The sequence below is a fragment of the Tachyglossus aculeatus genome, chromosome 18, assembly GCF_015852505.1.
Source record: "Tachyglossus aculeatus isolate mTacAcu1 chromosome 18, mTacAcu1.pri, whole genome shotgun sequence".
NCBI lineage: Eukaryota > Metazoa > Chordata > Mammalia > Monotremata > Tachyglossidae > Tachyglossus > Tachyglossus aculeatus.
Window position 1 is genome coordinate 22570053 of NC_052083.1, and position 19119 is coordinate 22589171.

Sequence of the window (19119 nt, forward strand, 5' to 3'; positions counted from 1 at the left end):
CATACTTTCAAAACATGCCTCCTTATATACATCACACTTCATACTTCACACTTAAATAATTCTAGTTTGCAAAGAGGTGAAGACCTGAAGTTTATATTGCACTTGATTGAAAGTCAGAAGACTAGGGGCTATCAGTCAATCAATCAATCATATTTACTGAGTGCTTACTGATTGCTGAGCACTGTACTAAACTCTTGGGAGAGTACAATGCAACAGAGTTTATAGAAAAATTCCCTGCCCACAGCCTGGTATAGTGGATGCAGCATTGGCCTGGGAGTCAGAAGGTCATGGGTCATAATGCCAGGTCCATCACTTGCCTGTTGTGTGACCCTGGGCAAGTCACTTTACTTCTCTGTGCCTCAGTTACCTCATCTGTAAAGTGGGGATGAAGACTGTGAGCCCCATGTGGCACAGGGAATGTGTCCAACCCGATTTATTTGTATCCACACCTGAATTTAGTACAGTGCCTTTACATATAGAAAGCACTTAACAAAATGCCATTATTATTATTATTATTCCCTTTCTAAATGTGCTTAATAGAATGACACATTTCTTGGGTCTCATTTTGCCTATATAATCAGAGGGACTAAAACTCCCCAGCTGATTGACATAATGGTCATTTCTAAGTAATGATCTATGGCAAGAGCAATATCTTCTTATGAAGGAAAGTAGCAAGTCCGAGTGGATAAAGCATGGACCTGGAAACCAGATGACCTGGGTTCTAATCCCAATTCTGCCCTTGCACACTTTGTGACCTTGGGTAAGACACTTAACTTCTCTGTGCCTCATTTTCCTCAACTGCAAAATGGAGATTCCAAACCTCTTTTCCTTCCTACATAGACGTTGAGCCCCAGATGGGCCAGAGACTTCATCCATCCTGATTAACTTGTAACTACTCCAACACTTACAACAGTGCTTGACACATAGTAAACACTTAACAAATAAAAAAAAATCTAATCTCAGGTAAATAATCCCGATGGAAAACTTCCTTTAAATATACTTTTAATCTTCAAAACGATTAAACGTACTGAGTTCTTCAAGAAGTTGAGAAAATAAATTATTTTCCAAATACTAATATTATCAATACATCTCAATGTGACTAAAATAGCCTCACAAATAATATAAAACCAGAATGCCTTGGTTGACCCTTTAAGGTTATAACATCCTTCTCTCATTGTTATTATTATTACCATTATTCTCACATGCTAATGATTATGATAATAATAATAACTGTGGTATTTGTTAAATGCTTACTATGTGCCAAGTAGATGCAAGATATCCTTGGTAGATACATTCAATTGTATTTCATTCGATCGTATTTATTGAGTGCTTACTGTGTGCAGAGAACTGTACTAAGCTCTTGGAAAGTACAATTCGGCAACAGGTCCCAAATGAGGCTCAAAGTCTAAGTAGGATGGAGAACAGATAGTGAATCTCCATTTTGCAAATGAAGGGACTGAGGCACAGGGAAAGTTAAGTGACTTACTCAAGGTCACACAGCTGAGAGGTAGTGGAGTTGGGATTAGAACTCTGGTTCTCTGACTCCCAAGCCCAGGCTCTTTCTACTGGGCCTGCTGCTTCTCAGAACATGCTGCTTCTCTGCTCTCCTCGTGCTCACCATGTCTGTAAAGCCCACTCTGTGCTTCCAAATCTGGCAGGCTTAAAAGTGAGAAAAATGTCCAAACCTAAGTGCCAAAATTGTGATAAGAGTTAGTACAAGGCATGCAATCACAACGAGTCCATGATATTGCTCCTGTGAACTGCATTCTAGTGGGACTTGTACATCATCAAACCATGCTCTCTTTCAGTCCAAGTGAAGGTAGCAGAGTTCACAGCAAATCCAAATCATGAAGTCTCCTCTGCAGTGATGTTGCACTGTGTTTGAAAAACTGGGTTCCCAGATTCATAACAGCCCAGAATTGAATTAAGAATATGGAGACTATATTTTAGCCATAACTCTATAAAATCATCAGAAGAGGGTAAGGTGATGAGGGGGTTAAAATTTGACAGATGAACATTTCAACACAGGTAAGTTTTCTGTCGGTTTGAAATGTAAACTAAGAAGAAGAAAGAGTGAGAAAAAATTAGCACTAACATTTATTCACAAAAGAGATGATGAATTAAACTAGATTGTTTTTATAAAGATATAAAAAGAATGGTATGCTTACTATAAGATGATTACCTTCTCTATTCTTCAGTACGTGTAAAAATGTACTGAAGAATAAGCACATTTACCTCCAAGCTGAAAAAGAGTAGCGGGTGTTTTCACTACTGCAAAGGGCCTTTTGATTCCATTATATTAACTATCCTCAGTACTGCTGAGACTTAATCCCTTGAGTATGTTCTGATACTCAAATGATTAAGTCTCAGCAGTAACTGAGGACATTTACTGCATGGTAATAGAGCAATAATAGCATCAACTGTTGCCAGAATTAAGGTCTTATGCAACCATAGTACTAAATATATTAAGACTCCAATACATTTCCCCACATTTGCTTCTCTTTTATTTAAGTGTTTCCACCAAGCCAAGATTTATCCATGCCCCACCAAATCTAATAAACAATAACCATGACGATTGAAATGTCCCCCAAATATATGGAACATAAACATTCTTTAAAGTTATCTTCTAATGAAATGTAAGCCCACTTCCATCATCCTCTTTTGTTCATTAGATACAGTTGGAATAATTGAATATATGAAATGTAAGTAAAGGAAGTAAGAATATATGTGTAGCATATTGGTTTTAAATATTCTCATTGCAGTACCTTTAAGAGTCAATAATAAATTATGAATAGACAAATATTTGATTAGTAGTGATAAATTATGTATGACACAGAAGAGTAGCATTAAAATATCAATCAAGACATCCTGGGCTCAGTTTTATATTAGTTGTTAGGACCTTGCTGAATTTAGGACATTTTACAGGCTGCCCAGTAAAAGGTCAGATTTGTTCAGGCAATGGGATGTCAGGAACTTCGCTCTCCTATACCCCACTTAGAGAAATTAAGAATTAATACCTTCACACCATAAACCACATAATTCCAGAATCAATATAATGATAAATAGTTAATTTCTACACACCAAATCTCACAAGTACATTCTACTTGATACAGCTCAGATTCAACCTATACTTTCCACCCAAATAACCACCACCTTGGTTCAAGATTTTGTCATCTCCAGTTAGATGACTCTATCAGCCTCTTCGATGACCTCTGTTCTTCCAAATTCTTCCCACTTCAGGTTAAAATTCACTACGTAGCCCGCATCAACTCTTAAAATGCTGTTCCACTCACAACTCTCTCCATTTAAAAAAAAAAAAAACAATGGCTACCCATTTCCTTCTATATAATGCAAATCTCCAGATAACTGGCTCTAAGGCTCAGCTCAAGATCTCCCTTTGTACTTACCTGCCCTCCTCACACACTAGGCTTCAGCCTGCAATCTATGTTTGGCCCAAGTCAGTTAGTCAGTCAGTTGATTGTATTTATTGTTCAGTTACTGTGTGCAGAACACTGTACCAAGCACTTGTGCAGTCACATTTCCTGCTCACAATGAGCTTACAGTCTAAAGGGGGAGACAGACATTAATATGAATGAATAAAATCACAAGTGAACCTTCTCCTTACCCCTGCAGTATGGCATAATGGAAAGAGCCCAGCCTCAGGAGTCAGAGGACCTGGGTTTTAATTCTTGTTCTGCCAATTCCCTGCTGTGTGACTTTGGTCAAGTCACTTAACTTCACTGTGTCTCAGTTTCCTCAAGTGTAAAATGGGGATTACAATGGGGATTAAAATCATAAATCATAATAATAGTAATAATGTTGGTATTTGTTAAGCGCTTACTATGTGCCAGGCACTGTTCTAAGCGCTGGGGAAGATACAAGGTAATCAGATTGTCCCACGTGGGACTCACATTCTTCATCCCCATTTTACAGATGAGGGAACTGAGTCCCAGAGAAGTTAAGTGACTTGCCCAAGGTCACACAGCAGACAAGTGGTGGAGCTGGGATGTGAACCCATGACCTCTGACTCCAAAGCCTGTGCTCTTCTCACTGAGCCATGCTGTTTCCCTAGCATGGAAAACCTCGTCCCTCCATTTAGATTGTGAGCCCTGTGTGGGACAGGAACTGTTTCCAACCTGATTGACTTGTATCATTATCCTTCAGAACTTAGATCCGTGCTTAACAAATACAATAATAATAATGATGGCAATAATTATAATGATAATAGTGGTATTTGTTAAGCCCTTACTATGTGTCAGACACTGTACTAAGCACTGGGGTGGATTAAAGCAAATCATGTTGGATGCAGTTCCTGTCCCAAGTGGGGCTAACAGTCTCAGTCCTCATTTTAAAGATGAAGGACCTGAGGCACAGAGAAGTGAAGTGACTTGCCTAAGGTCACACAGCAGACATGCGGTGGAGTGGGGATTAGAACTCATGACCTTCTGACGCCCAGACCTGTGCTATATCCACTATGCTATGATAATAGCAGTAGGAAGACACTGAGCTTTAATTTCCTGACCTATGACTAGGTGATGAACTTGCACTGCTTTGGCTCAAATAAAGCAAGGACAATGATTGCACAATAGAATAAAATGTCATACTCAGTTCTTCCAAAACGTATGCTTACACTAAACATTTTGGATGAACATTGTTCGGAAATTAAGGGATTTTTTACAGCACTTATCTATTTCAATAGCATGCAATCTGATGATGGAAGAAACTTGTACTGCACTGGCCAAGCATTTTAAATGAGAATTAGCGTGGCCTAGTGGACAGAGCACAGGCCTGGGAGTCAGACGCACCTGGGTTCTAATGCCACTCCACCAGTTATACACTAAGTGACCTTGGACAAGTCACCTTATCTCTTGTGCCTCAGTTACCTCATTGGAAAAATAAGGATTAAGACTGTGGGCCAAACCTAGGATGGGGATGTCCAACCCAATCAGCTGGTATTTTTTTTTACCACAGTGCTTAGCACAGTGTCTGGCACCTAGTAAGTGTGTAACAAATGCTACAATTATTATAATGAAATTATAAGGCAGGTTATTGTACAAATACTAAGAAGCAGTGGGGACTAGTGGGAAAAAAGTATGGTATTTGTTAAGTGCTTACTATGTACCTGGCACTGTTGTAAGCTCTGGGGTGGATTCAAGATAATCATTTCGGATGCAGTCCCTGTCCTACATAAGGCAACCAGGCTTAATTCTCATTTAACAGATGAGGGAACTGAGGCCAAAAGAAGTTAAGTGACTTGCCTAAGGTCACACCACAGAAAAGTGACAGAGCAGGGATCAGAACCCATGAAGCTTTACTCCCAGGCCAGTGCTCTATCCAGTAGGCCATACCTGGGAGTCAGAAACCTTAGACTCGAAACCCAGTTCCCCTTCCTACGTGCTGTGTGACCTTGAGCAAGTCATCTGAATTCTCTGTGCCTCAATTTCCTCATATATAAGATCAATCAATCAACTGATGCTATCTATTGAGCACCTACTGTGTGCAGAGTACTAAACTAAGCAGTTGGGATAATACAATGAATAGGGATGAAGCACCTAGTCTCCCTCTACTTTAGACCATGAACCCCATCTGGTACAGAGATGGAGAATGATCTGATTGTATTGTATCTATCCCAGCACACAGTACAATGCTTGGCACATAGCACTTAACAAATACCACATTTTACAATTATTATTATTATTATGATAATTTATACATTCTGGCATGAATGTAATAAGAGCAGTAATAAACATGCACAAATACCTTGGCTGGCATTTTAGTAGTGTTAACAAAAACCACTATTATTTATTGAGGTTGGACTGTGTATGCTGATCTAAGTTCTTGAGAGACTACTGTAGTAATATAAAGAAATTGAAGGAGTATCAGAGTGCTATTGGTGCAAATGAAGAATTATTTTAGTCTTACTTCAGTCACTGTTCTAAGTGCTTGAATACAAAACAATAGAGTTGGTAGGCCTGTTCTGTGCCTACACACTGGTCCTCTGCATTCACATTTATATGAGATTCATCCTCTCCTTCCCTATTTTTCCCCTACCACACTATTCATCAAACCCTTACTAGACAAGGGAATTAAGATTTTCCAATCCAAGATGGGTAAGGAATTAAGTGAAGGAATCAAGTTCATTTTTAATGTGAAAGTCCTTGCTCAACAATTATTCTATATTCATTCATTCATTCATTCAATTGTATTTATTGAGCACCTACTGTGTGCAAAGCCCTGTACTAAGTGCTTGGCAGAGTTCAATATAACAACAGACACATTCCCTGCCCACAACGAGCTACAGTCTAGAAGGGGATTATATATATTTGTAGAGATGTATGTATGTATGTATGAATAGAGAAGCAGTGTGGCTCACTGGAAAGAGCACAGGTTGTGGAGTCAGAGGTCATGGGTTCAAATCCCAGCTCCTCCGATTGTCAGCTGTGTGACTTTGGGCAAGTCACTTCACTTCTCTGGGCCACAGGTACCTCATCTGTAAAATGGGGATTAGGACTGTGAGCCTGCCGTGGGACAAACTGATCACCTTGTACCTCTGCAGCATGTTTTGCACATAGTAAGCACTTAATAAATGCCATTATTATTAATAATATTATTATATACACACATTCTATCCAGTTAGTCTTACTAAACTCTGATTTGGATCAGTAACTGAAAATAATAACTTTTCTAGGTCAAATTTTAAAAAAGCAATTCAACATCCTGTATTTAGGGTGAAAAATTGAATCCCTTGAGATAAATAAAATAAAATTAAATCATTACTCGACCAACAATCTCCAGTAGAATAATAAGGATAATGTGGCATAAAATAGTTTAATATGTAAATAGGTGAATTCATCAATATTCAACTTGATTTTGATAGTGAGTGTTGTTGTTGTCTTATGCTGTTGAGTTGTGTCCGACCCACAGCGACGCCATAGACACATCTCTCCCTGAATGCTCTCTCCCAGAATGCCTCACTTCCATCTGCAATCATTCTGGTAGCATATCTAGAGAGTTTTCTTGGTAAAAATATGGAAGTGCATTACCATTGTCTCCTTCCATGCAGTAAACAAGTCTCTGTCCTAGATTCTCTCCCATGCCACTGCTGCCCAGCACAGGTGAGTTTTGACTTGTAGAAGATTCTCTTCTACTCACAGGCCTCTGCGCAAGCCAGGAATGGAACGGGTGTGCTTCTGTTTGACTCTCCCTCCTGTAGTCATGACTGGTAAAGAGTACTGGAAACTCTTCAGATACAGCCCTGAGAGGGGTGCCAAGGAGTAAGTGTTCAATAAATGCTATTTGATTGATTTGAAAGGGTGTTTATATTTCTAGTATAAATGAATGTTATAAGGCATTCATAAAAAGGGATGAATTAGATCAATATTACTCATAAGGAATAAAGCCCCTCAAAATGAATTTTCTGTATACTGTTATAAAACAGACTTGAGAGTATTTGCATGGACTAAGACTCTTACCATGCCTAAATGATCTTATACTTCATAAGAGAATATACTTACAATTATATATAGTTCAGTCGCCTTTATGCAATGTGAGATAGTGGATGAAAGGAGTTCAAAGAGTGGCTTGATACAAATCTAAAGGACTTGTTGATTCAAGTATATTTGCCATCTTCTGTGTGTACTGAATCAATCATTGGAATATTAACTAATCTGGTAATTATACACAAATAATACCCAGAATCAGGCAAAAACTCCTCACCCTGGGCTTCAAGGTTATTGAGAGCCTCCATAACCTCGTCCCCTCCTACCTCACCTCCCTTCTCTCCTTCTACAGCCCAGCCCACACCTTCAGCTCCTCTGCTGCTAATCTCCTCACCGTGCCTTGTTCTCTCCTGTCCTGCCGTCGACCGCTGGCCCACGTCATCCCCCTGGCCTGGAATGCCTTCCCTCCACACATCTGCCAACCTAGCTCTCTTCCACTATTCAAGACCCTACTGAGAGCTCACCTCCTCCAGGAGGCCTTCCCAGACTGAGCCCCCTCCTTCTTCTCCTCTCCCCTCTTCCCATCCCCCCTTACCTCCTTTCCCTCCCCACAGCACCTGGATATATGTATATACGTTTGTATGTATTTATTACTCTATTTATTTATTTTATTTGTACATATTTATTTTATTTATTTTATTTTGTTAGTATGTTTTGTTTTGTTCTCTGTCTCCCCCTTCTAGACTGTGAGTCCACTGTTGGGTAGGGACCGTCTCTATATGTTCCCAACTTGTACTTCCCAAGCGCTTAGTACAGTGCTCTGCACACAGTAAGCACTCAATAAATACGATTGAATGAATGAATGAATGAAGTAAACCTGTGATTTGGTCCAAGAAGCTCTCGGGGAATTTTTTTAAATTGATAACTTGTTATTTTCTTTTGATTTTCTGTCCTAATTGTGTTTCCCAAGAAATATTATTCATTGCCCAGTTACACGTATTACATTGGATAATATAGTGGATGAACACATTTAATAATAATAATAATGATAATAATAATTATGGTACTTGTTAAGCACTTCCTATGTGGCAAGCACTGTTCTAAGCACAGGGCTAAATACAAGGTAGTCAGGATGGACACAGTCCCTGTGTCACATAGGGCTCACACTATTAATCCCCATTTTAATGATGAGGTAACTGAGGCCCAGAGAATTGAAGTGCCTTGCCCAAGGTCACACAGTAGATATATGGTGGAGCCAGGATTAGAACCCAAGGTCTTTTGACTCCTCGATCCATGCTCTATCCATTAAGTCATGCTGCTAGCTCATATTAAGGAATATTTCCCAGAATGTGACTAGGCTAAATTGGAAGCAGGGAATACAAGAGCTTAAAAGTCATCTTTTTTCAATACTCTGCATTGGTGAAACCTGCAAGTACTTTGTCTTGGTCGCCAATCTTTAAATAGGATATGGAGAAGCTGGAGAGGATCCAGAGAAAAATGGTAAAAAGTAGGAAGGACAGAGCAAATAAAGCCTTTAAGCAATAGCATGGTTTACTTGCAAGCACACATGCCTTATCTATCATGCGACCTTGGGCCAGTCACTTAACTGCTCTGTGCCTCAGTCACCACATCTTTAAAATGAGAATTAAGACTGTGAGCCCTACGTGGGACCTGAACTCTGTCCCAATTGATTAGCTTGTATTTACTTCAGAGCTTAATAGAGGGACTGGCACATAGTAAGCACTTGGCAAACACCAATAAAATAAAATATATATTGGAAAAAATTTTAAAGGGTGATTTACATATTTATTTATGCAGGAAAGGTTTTTCTGGGGACGATGCTAATAACTAGTTTTCATTCATTCATTCAATCATATTTATTGAGCACTTACTGTGTGCATAGCACTGTACTAAGTGCTTGGGAAGTACAAGTTGGGGGAAGTACAAGCTGGATCATGATCATAGAGTACTGAAGAAATGGAAATAGACTTCAATTACCTAAGAGAGGGCTCAGAAAGATAGAAAGGATTTCTTGATGGCAAGGCTGGTTCTACAATAGACAGGATATTGTGTGAGGTTGAGGGGCATCCACTTTGAGATATTTTTAAATAAACATGGGTAACCATCTGACTTAGACCTCTTGCATGCTAATAATTATATTGAAGGTACACTCTGCCCCAATCCCCATCTTACAGGGATGATTGAAAAGCAGAAGCCGAGCAAAACTAATAAATTGTAAACCCAAATTACTTAGAGGAACAGGGAAAGCTGCATCCAAAAACAAATAACTCTTTCATTCTCCTTGAGTCCCACCCACTGAACGCATTATGCAATAAGTATTGCTTAGATGCAGGTGCCTGGAAGTTTTTCCTCAACTTTATTGTTTGCAATCTTCTTTGATGATGATGGACTCTTTCATTGGGAATGATGTATGAAAAGCAGTCTTGAGACTCCAAAGGGTTGTATTATAGTGCTGGTGGTTTGTGCACTTCTACTCACATTATCTCTTTCCTGCCAAATGGTTTCCCACTGGGAGATTGAACAAGAAAGTGGTCAGAGGTGCTGCACATTGTGAAATGCACTTCAAGCCCTGTCTTCCCCTCTGGACTGTCAGCGCGTTGTGGGCAGGAAATGTGTCTACCAACTCCGCTGCATTGTACTCTCCCAAGTGCTTATTATTAGAACAGCTTAGTGGGTAAGAGCACTGGCCTGGGAATCAGAAAGACATGGGTTCTATCATTGGCTCTGCCACTCGTTTTCTCATTTTCAATTTATCACCCCTAGGTCTATCTTTACATCTCTGAAGCAAAATTCAGGGACATTGTTTAACTCTGTGATATCACTGGGGATCCTTGTATGGAGCTTGCTAGATAAAGGATGCTCTTAACTAAATTTTGAAACACTGTGCTTTCTCTGAAAAAAAATAATTAATCATCTGCATGTGTCTTTAGAAATGTCCTTCAAAGGCACAGTTTTATTCATATGAATGTGTGGCTATGGTTTGGATGGTACAAAAGATCTAAACTTAGTAAACAGAATTGTGTTCATTAAATCCCAAAGCAACAACAGGACTGGTAGGCTCGAGGCTTGAAGATGGTACATGTTATCTCATTGTGGGTAGGGAACATGTCTTCCAATTCTGTTGTATTGTACTCCCCCAAGTGGTAAGTGGTAATGTGTTCACAAAGAGTGCTCAATGAATACCACCGATTGATTACAACTAAACATAAGGAAAACTGCATCATTCGTCAGTTGGTAAGTACATGAGATTCCTTACTAGAGGAAGTTGTGAAATCTGAAATGTGTATCTCGTTCTTCTCACTGTACTTTGTTCTTGCCTGTCCCGCTGTCGACCCCCGGCCCTCGTCTTTGCCCTGGCCTGGAATGCCCTCCACTCACACATCTGCCAAGCCAGCTCCCTTCCTTCCTTCAAATCCCTACTGAGAGCTCACTTCCTCCAGGAGGCCTTCCCATACTGAGCCCCCTTTTTCCTCTCCTACTCCCCACCCCCCCGCCCTACCTCCTTCCCCTCCCCATAGCACTTGTATACATTTGTACAGAATAATTACTCTATTTAATTTTCTTGTACATATTTACTATTCTATTTATTTTGTTAATGATGTGCATATAGCTTTAATTTCATTTGTTCTGACGATTTTGACACGTGTCTACATATTTTGTTTTGTTGTATGCCCCCCACCCTTATAGACTATGACCCCATTGTTGGGTAGGGACCGTCTCTATATGTTGCCGACTTATACTACCCAAGTGCTTAGTACAGTGCTCTGCACAAAGTAAGTGCTCAATAAACACGATTGAATGAATGAATATGGAAAGGAAGATTAGGAATATAGAGGGAAGAGTTAGGGAAATTAGGTAGTACACGCTAAGTAATAGAATGGATGCCATGGACAACAGCCATTGGAGTGGTTTCTCAAGCTTCTTACAGCCACTGTTGAAGACAATATTCTCAAATGGGGAAGGAGAAGATAACTCCATTGCAAAGGCAGAACCTAGCAGTAGGTATTGAGTATGGAACAAACTATCTTCACCCTTATCCCTGGCTTTCCATATAAGATCAGACTACAAAATAAAAGTTGAGCCCACATTATGAGCCCCATTTGGGACATGGACTGCATCCAACCTTTAGCTTGTATCTACCCCAGCGCTTAGTATGGTGCCTGGAATATAGTAAGTGCTTAACAAATGCCATTAAAAAAACAACCAACAGCAACATGGCCAAGTGGGTAGAGCACCAGTTTGGGAGTCAAAGGGACCTGGGTTCTACTCCCAACTCTGCCACTTGTCTGCTATGTGACCTTGGAGAAGTCAATTCACTTTTCTGTGGCTCAGTTACCTCACCTGTAAAATGGGATTGAGACTATGAGTCTCAAATGGGACAGGGACTGTGTCCAACCAAGTTTGCTTGTATTGACACCAGCACATAGTATAGTGCCTGGCACATGGTAAGTGCTTAACAAATGCCACAGTTATTAGCAACAACAGTGAGGAGATTCAGATGATGATCTTGTCCTTATTTTGGAGGTTTTTTTCCACCAAAGTAGTCATTAATATGCATGATATCATCTAGATAAACATATTCTATTAACGCTGATTCCTAATATTGGAGGACTTTAGCTGAAATGACCTGAATGCAGAGCAGATTTAAGACCACTCCTCCACCCACAATATTAAAAATGAATAAAGGAGAAAAGAAGTCTGGCCAGGATCCAAATGGGAGCTCTTCAGAAAACTTGGAGAACGGGACTGATAGTGAAAAACCTGATCAGGGAAGAAGAGAAAGGGAAGAAAGGAAGGCCGTCTGTATCCTGAGAATGTGCTACATTATCTCTTACAGGATTGAATGCCAACAGTCACCACTCTCCCAAGTGGCAGAGTGCAGAACCATGCATTGCTGTACTAACTGAAGGTGTGCAAGTTTGAGAAAACTCATGCTGCCTAGGGCCTTCACAAAAAGTAGATTGAAGGGAAAGGGTAGTATAGAGTGGAAGAAGAATTGAGGGAAAAGACACAAAGAAATAGACTGAAAACCATGTAGAAAAATTCACTAGTAAGAACCATGCTGGTCTCCTTCTCCCCTGAACAGGCAGCATGGCCTAGTTAAAAGAGCATGGGCCTGGGAGTCAGAGTACCTGGCCACTAGCCTGACGTATATCACTTAACAACCTCATCTCCTCATCCATCCTCTCCTGGTTCTCCTCTTATCTCTCCGGTCGTTCATTCTCAGTCTCTTTTGCAGGCTCCTCCTCCCCCTCCCATCCCCTTACTGTGGGGGTTCCCCAAGGTTCAGTTCTTGCTCCCCTTCTGTTCTCGATCTGCACTCACTCCCTTGGTGACCTCATTCGCTCTCACGGCTTCAACTATCATCTCTATGCTGATGACATCCAAATCTACATCTCTGCCCCTGCTCTCTCCCCTTCCCTCCAGGGTCGCATCTCCTCCTGCCTTCAGGACATCTCCATCTGGATGTCTGCCTGCCACCTAAAACTCAACATGTCCAAGACTGAACTCCTTGTCTTCCCTCCCAAACCCTGCCCTCTCCCTGACTTTCCCATCACTGTTGATGGCACTACCATCCTTCCATCTCATAAGCTCACATCTTTGGTGTCATCCTCGACTCCGCTCTCTCGTACACCCCTCATATCCAAGCCATCACCAAAACCTGCTAGTCTCAGAGCCGCAACATTGCCAAGATTCGCCCTTTCCTCTCCATCCAAACCGCTACCCTGCTCGTTCAAGCTCTCATCCTATCCCGTTTGGACTACTGTATCAGCCTCCTCTCCGATCTCCCATCCTCTTGTCTCTCCCCACTTCAATCCATGCTTCACACCGCTGCCCGGATTGTCTTTGTCCAGAAATGCTCTGGGCATGCTACTCCCCTCCTCAAAAATCTCCAGTGGCTACCAATCACCCTATGCATCAGGCAGAAGCTCCTCACCCTCGGCTTCAAGGCTCTCCATCACCTCACCCCCTCCTAACTTTCCTCCCTTCTCTCCTTCTTCAGCCCAGCCCGTACCCTCTGATCCTCTGTCGCTAATCTCCTCATCGTGCCTCGTTCTCACCTGTCCCGTCGTCGACTCCCGGCCCATGTCATCCCACTGGCTTGGAATGCCCTCCCTCCTCACATCCGCCAAGCTAGCTCTCTTCCTCCCTTCAAGGCCCTACTGAGAGCTCCCCTCCTCCAGGAGGCCTTCTCAGACTGAGCCCCCTCCTCCCCCTCCCCCTCCTCCCCATCTCCATCCCCCCACCTTACCTTCTTCCCTTCCCCACAGCACCTGTATATATGTATATATGTTTGCACGTATTTATTACTCTATTTATTGATTGATTTTACTTGTACATATTTATTCTATTCATTGTATTTTGTTAATATGTTTTGTTTTGTTCTCTGTCTCCCCCTTCTAGACTGTGAGTCCACTGTTGGGTAGGGACCGTCTCTATATGTTGCCAACTTGTACTTTCCAAGCGCTTAGTACAGTGCTCTGCACACAGTAAGTGCTCAATAAATATGATCGATTGATTGATTGATTTATCTGGAATATGGGAATTGAGACTTTTGACCCTGTGTGGGATAGGGACTCTGTCCAGCAAAATTATCTTGTACCTCCTCCAGCACTCGGTACAGTCCCTGGAAAATAATAAGTGCTTAACAAATGCCATTAAAAAAAGGAAAATAGCAAAGAAGGTCCTGGAGAAAAACCACACAGCCACAATAATTACTATAACTTTTTTTTATACCAGAACAGCAAAGCACTCTTCTGAGGCCTAGAGTAGATACAAGATGAGACACAGTTCCTGTCCCATTTGGGGCTTACAGACGCAGCATGGCCTAGTGGATAGAGGACAGGCCTGGGAGTTAGAAGGTCATGGGTTCTAATCCCAGATCTGCCTCATGTATGCTGTGGGTTGTGGGCAAATCACTTGATTTCTCTGGACTTCAGTTCCCTCAGCTGTAAAATGGGGATTAAGGGTGTGAGCCCTATGTGCGATGGGGACTGTGTCCAACCCAACTACCTTGTATCTACCCCAGTGCTTAAAACACTGCTTTGCACATAGTAAGCACTTAACAAGTACCATAATTATCATTATTAAGGAGTGGAAAGAACAGGTATTGAATTCCTATTTTGCAGTTTGTAGTTCAGGAAACGGAGGCACAGAGAAGTTCAGTGACCTTCCCTGGGTCACATAGAAGGCAAGCATCAGAGCCACTTCAATAATTTCAATATTAACTTTAGCTTCATTCATTGTCAGCCCATCTTTGAAGGCAGTCCAAGGCGACTGACAAACTAATGGGAAACTTGTTTAGTGCTTGGAGTGATGGCTTTGAGTCATTTCAGTAAGATTTTAGGTGGATCCAGGACTCTGGGAAAGAATGCAAAATATCAACACGCTGCTGTGAATGAGGTGGAGTAAAGCCTAATGCTAATCATGCAATCTGTGGTAGATCCTCAAGTCAGTGTCTCAAACTGAATTTGGCAAATGGCCACAAGAGAGCTGGTTTGTTCTTCTCTGGGCTGTCCCACTGTGACCAATAATGTTGGTTATTTCCAGGATCCAGTCTCTAGGGTCCCAAAGTGAAATATGAAACTACCTGCATTTTCTAGAAGAGCAGTATTCCAAATCAGTGAACTGACTGAATGCTTTCCTCTCCCCTGCTAGGTAGAACCCATTAAGATTTTTATGTTTCCGGCAATGGGAATGAATGTGACTTTCCCAGGATAAGACAATCCTTTAATTCTTGTCTCCAAGTAGATGGAGTGGAATCTTTGAACCTGGGAACACTGGGTTTCTCCTCCTTCTTGTGCCTGAACTCACCCTGGCTCTTTCTTCCTCCTGGTAGTGGGGGCGATAAAGTGAAGTGAGTATGTAGATGGCATGGTCTTCTTGGAGAAGCCGTGAGGTCTAGTGGATAGAGCAAGGATCTGGGAGTCAGAAGGACCTGAGTTCTAATCTGGATCCACCATGTGTCCACTTGTAACCTTGGACAAGTCACTTAACTTCTCTGTGCCTCAGTTACCTCATCTGTAAAATTGATGTTTACATTGTAAACCCCACATGAGACATGGACTGTGTCCGACCAGATTTGCTTCTATTCGTTCAAACATATTTAGTGAGCGCCTACTGTGTATACAGCACTGCATTAAGCACTATATTGGAAGTTACAATACAGCAATAAAGAGAGACAATCCCTGCCCACAACAGGCTTACAGTCTGGGCGGGGGAGGAGGGAGAGATAGACATCAAAACAACTAAACAGGCACCAATCTAAATAAATAGAATATAAAATATAAATAAATACACACACACACACACACACACACACACACACACATATATATATATATATACATAAGTGCTATGGGGCAGGGAAAGGAAGACCTAAGGGAGTGAGTCGAGGTGACATGGAAGGGAGGGAAAGCTGAGGAAAACGTGGAGTAGTCTGGGAAGGCCTTTTGGAGTAGGTGCACTTTCAGTAGGGCTTAGAAGCGGGGAAGAATGATTGTTCGGTGGATTTGAGGATGGAGGGCATTCCAGGCCAGAGGTATGATGTGGGCCAGGGGCCGGCAGCCAGGCAGGTGAGATCAATGAAAAGTGAAAAGGTTAGCACCAGAGGAATGGAGTGTGGGGGCTGACATGTAGAAGGAGAGAAAGGAGGTGAGGTAAGAAGGGGCAAGGTGATGGAGAGCTTTGAAGTCAATATTGAGTCGTTTTTGTTTAATACGGAAGTTGATAGGCAAACATTGGAGATCTTTGAGGAAGGGGGTGATATGCCCTGAACGTTTCTACAGAAACGGATCGCGGAGAGTCAGGCAGTTGGGAGGTCAGAAAGGAAGCTGATTCAGTAATCCAGTCGGGATAGGATGAGTGATTGTACTAACATAGTAGCGTGATTTACCCCAGCACTCCTAAACAGGGCACATAGTAAGTGCTTAATAAATACCATTAAAAAAATATGATGACTGAAAAGAAAGCTTCCATATTGACGAAGGAGTCAGGTACCATTTTTCTTCTGAACTATGTTTTGTTCAGAGTCCACTGTTGAACTACAGTGCCTCAAAGACAAATGTTAAGGAGAATTAATGACTGATCAAAAGTAGTCCCAAATTACAGTGTCACCTCACCCAGCATTTCCAGTAGGCCTGAATACTTTTTTATGGCATTTGTTAAGTGCTTACTATGTGTCGGCATAAGTGCCGGGGTAAATACAAATTTATCATGCTGGAAACAGACCTTGACCCCATGAGGCTCACCGTCTAAATTGAAGGGAGGAAGATTTAATCCCCATTTTCCAGTTGAGGTAAGAGGGGCATATAGAAGTTAAATGACTTGCTCAAGGTTGCACATTGTCCTCTCCATGTTAAATGGGTCTCTGAAAAGCACCTTGCATTCTACCGGTGAAGTTGAAAGTAGAGGAGCTTTAAAAAATTTAGTCATTAGAGTAAATCCTTAAGAGATTTTTCCCTTTGGGACCAAGCCCCTGAGAAAATACTCGGGACTGAGGAAAACATATATCTGATGAGATTTCTCAGAAGGCAGGTTTCCTGAAATACTTACCTCCTATCTCTGTTTTAGTTTGGTTGAAACATCTTGTAATCTTCCATATTGCTGGGTTTAATTTCCCCATCTGTTCAGGGAACAAATATCTATTTACTGGGAAAGGATGGAAAAAGATTCTTCCTTGAAACACTGCCTTTTCTACTTTTCTTTTCTGTTAGTTTCAGGTGCCTTCAAAACCATGGTTTTGTTGCTTCTACCCAGGGCATCTAAACCCCCTGATAATCGTATTTTGATGATAAGAAGCAGCATGGTGTAGTGGATGGAGCAAAGGCCTCGAGCCAGAAGGTCATGGGTTCTAATCCCGGCTCAGCCACTTGTCTGCTATGTGACCTTGGGCAAGTCACTTCACTTTTCTGTGCCTAATTTCCTTATCTGGAAAATGGGGATTGAGATGGTGAGCCTCACATGCGATAGGGACTGTGACCCACACCACTGTTCATAAAGTGCCTGGCACATACTAAGTGCTTAACAAATAACATCATTATTATTCTATGCCTAAATAATAATAATAATGATGGTATTTGTTAAGCACTTACTATGTGCCAAGCACTGTTCTAAGCACTGAGGTAGATACAAGGTGATCAGGTTGTCCCACGTGGGGCTCACACTTTTAATCCCCATTTTACAGATGAGGTAACTGAGGCACAGAGAAGTTAAGTGACTTGCCCTAGGTCACACAGCAGACAAGTAGTGGAGCTGGGATTAGAACCCACTTTCTCTGACTCCCAAGCCCGTGCGTTTTCCACTAAGCCATGCTGCTTCTCAAGGACAATATGTCAAATATCATTTTGATGTTCTCTTCCTAGGAAAGGATAAGAAGCAATTCTTGGGTCATCCATCCCTGAAGAATGAATCCATGACTTGGTTCACCCATTTTCAAGTGCACCAGGGAAATGAAGAGGGAAAAGTGCACTTTGGTGCCTGAATTCATTCTCCTAGAATTCTCGGATCACCCTGAACTGCAGCTCTTCCTTTTCCTGGTATTCTTAGTCATGTATGGTATCACGGTGGTGTGGAACCTGGGGATAATTGTTCTCATCAAGATTAGCTCCCAACTTCATACACCCATGTACTTTCTCTTCAGTCATTCATCCGTTGTGGATCCCTGCTATTCCACCAATCAGTCAATCAATCAATCAATCAATCAATCAATCAATCATATTTATTGAGCACTTACTGTGTGCAGAGCACTGTACTAAGCGCTTGGGAAGTACAAATTGGCAACATATAGAGACAGTCCCTACCCAACAGTGGGCTTACAGTCTAGAAGGGGGAGACAGAGAACAAAACCAAACATACTAACAAAAAAAAAATAAATAGAATAGATATGTACAAGTAAAATAAATAAATAAATAAATAGAGTAATAAATATGTACAAACATATATACATATCCACCACTATCGTGCCCAAGATGTTGTCCAACATCTTAACACAGGACTACACCATTTCCTACCCAGGATGTTTGGTAGTTTTACTTGTTCTGCACTTTTAAGGTCATTGAGGTCATCTTGATGGCATTGATGGCTTATGATCGCTTTGTGGTCATATATAACCCATTGCTATATAAGGTCACCATGTCCCCAAACCTCTGTATCCAGTTGGTGGCTGGGTCATACCTTTTTGGCATGGTGTGTTCCATGATTCACACATGCTTTGCCCTTAAGGTATCTTCCTTCCATTTGAAAAACATAAACCACTTTTTCTGTGACCTACCCCCCCACCTATCATTGTCCTGCTCTGAAGTAAGCCTAAACAAGCTATCACTGTTCACAGTAGCCAGCTTTAATGAGATCAGTACCATTTTGAACATTCCTATCTCTTATGGGTTCATTCTCATCAACATCTTGAGAATCTATTCTGCTGAGGGCAAGTGTCGAGCCTTCTCCACCTGTGCCTCTCACTTCACCTCCATCACCGTCTTCCATGGGACCATTCTCTTCATCTATTGACAACCCCATACCAGCAAGATCGTGGACACAAAGTGGTCACTGTGTTCTACACCGTTGCGATCCCCATGCTGAACCCCTGATATACAGCCTGAGGAACAAAGGTGTGAAACATGATCCGAGAAAGTGGATTGGGCCTAAAATTATTTCTTAG

General features: G+C 41.5%; 1 pseudogene; it reads left to right on the top strand.

The window, feature by feature from the left end:
• The first annotated feature begins 17911 nt into the window (after window positions 1–17911).
• On the top strand, window positions 17912–19119 carry LOC119940422 (annotated as a pseudogene).